Genomic DNA, 2,144 nt, shown 5'->3' with positions numbered 1-2,144 from the left:
ATTTACATACTTTTAAACCTAATGGGACAATTTACTGACTTAGTACTATTTGACTTAGGTTGAGGACTTTCCGGACCTACGTACTTCCTTATTTCCCGACTCGACTTTACAGCTACTTTATCATTGTGAGTTATAGCATCCCTTTTTACTTTAACTATTTTGAGAACTGAGAATACATGCGCATTATATGTTTTACATACTAGGCACGAGTACTTAAACTTTTTATATATGTGTGGGTTATACAATGGCATAAACATTCCCTTTAGCTCGGTAACATTTAGTCATTGGTTTTTGAACCGGTGAACGCGAATCTTAGATATGGATCCATAGAGTTTGACATCCCCACTCGGGTTAGTAGCGCTAGCATTTAACGAGTGTTTAATACTTCGTAAACATACGCACTTGCCAAGTGTACTTTCAGGGGGTGATATATTATTAAACGTTAAGTTAGTTACCGAGTGCCCATGGTTGAGCATATACTTAAACATACTGATTTGGATTACTATTTTGAAACGCTTTTTGTAGAACTGAAATCTCGTGGCATACCTTACATTGCTGTTATACTTAAACTATAGCTCACCAACCTTTGTGTTGACGTTTTTAAGCATGTTTTTCTCAGGTGCTTAAGGTTTGCTTGCTTCCGCTGTATTAGTCATGCTTTGTAGAAACCCGCTGCGCTTATTAGAGATGTCACCGCATGAAACGTTATTTTGCATTCAAACATGATACTTTTGAAATGATGTATTTGTAACGACCTATGGGTCACGTACTATTACTTATGCTTGCTATTCCTAGAAGCATACTTTTGGGTTGTTAAACATTTGATGTTGGCTAAGCCATCACTTTTATTATGAATGCAAACTCTTTTTGAAATCGTATACAGTACTTAACCTTGTAATGATCCTGTTGTTGATGGTCCGTACACGTTGATTTAGTACGGGGCGTCACAACCTGGGCTACTTGAAATTTGATTTTCAGTTAGTTCGGTTCGAGTAGATGATTTTCCGTTTAGACCTCATCTTAATCCGAGTTACGGTTTAGGATTTATGGCCATCCGAAAGTCACTACACCCTTTTAACGTTGTGCTGAAATTTCTGACCTACTCGCACTTAAACCGTCACCACGGTCAAACGAAGACGAGTTTGGTTCTGGAAATTGGTCAGCCTCTAGGGGACTCATATACGGAGCCATGGCCACTAGTCTCATCTCATTTCAGTTTGTATAGAGGTCGTGGAGACTAAACGAAGTCAGCCTTTATTTCAAACTCTATTCTGGATTGAAACTTACTTTACACTTTTTGATTAATGATGAATGATGATGATACTTAAGACCTAATTTACATACTTATAAACCTTTGGGAACGATTTACTGACTTAGTAACTTTTAACTTAGATTGAGGACCTTTCGGACCAACCACTTGCTTACTATTCCCGCGTATCGACTTTTACTACTTTTCACTGTGAGTTATAGCATCCCTTTTTTTACTTTAACTATTTTGGGACTGAGAATACATGCGCATTTTACGTTTTACATACTAGGCACGAGTACTTAAACTTTATATATATGTGGGTTATACAACGGCATAAACTTTCCCCTTAGCTCGATAACGTTTAGTCATTTGTCTTTGAACCGGTGAACGCGAATCTTAGATATGGATCCATAGGGTTTGACATCCCCACTCGGGCTAGTAGCGCTAGTATTTAACGAGTGTTTAATACTTCGTAAACATACGCACTCGCCAAGTGTACTTTTAGGGGGTGTTATTTACGTTAAGTTAGTTACCAAGTGCCCACGGTTATACATATACTTTTCATACTGTTTTGAAACATTAAAATCTCGTAGCCTACCTTACATTACTGTTATACTTAAACTATAGCTCACCAACCTTTGTGTTGACATTTTTAAGCATGTTTTTCTCAGGTGCTTAAGGTTTGATTGCTTCCGCTGTAGTTGCCATGCTTTGTAGACTCCCGCTGCGCTTATTAGAGATGTCTTCGCATGAAACGTTTATTTTGCATTCAAACTTTATTACTTTTGAACAATGTATTTGTAACGACCATTGGGTCACGTACTATTATTATCGCCTTCTATTCGTAGGGGCACATTATCGTATGTCAAACATTTGGCGTTGGTTATGACGTCAC

Source organism: Rutidosis leptorrhynchoides, chromosome 8 (genome assembly GCF_046630445.1).
Source record: "Rutidosis leptorrhynchoides isolate AG116_Rl617_1_P2 chromosome 8, CSIRO_AGI_Rlap_v1, whole genome shotgun sequence".
Lineage (NCBI taxonomy): Eukaryota > Viridiplantae > Streptophyta > Magnoliopsida > Asterales > Asteraceae > Rutidosis > Rutidosis leptorrhynchoides.
This window is presented reverse-complemented; position numbering follows the sequence as displayed.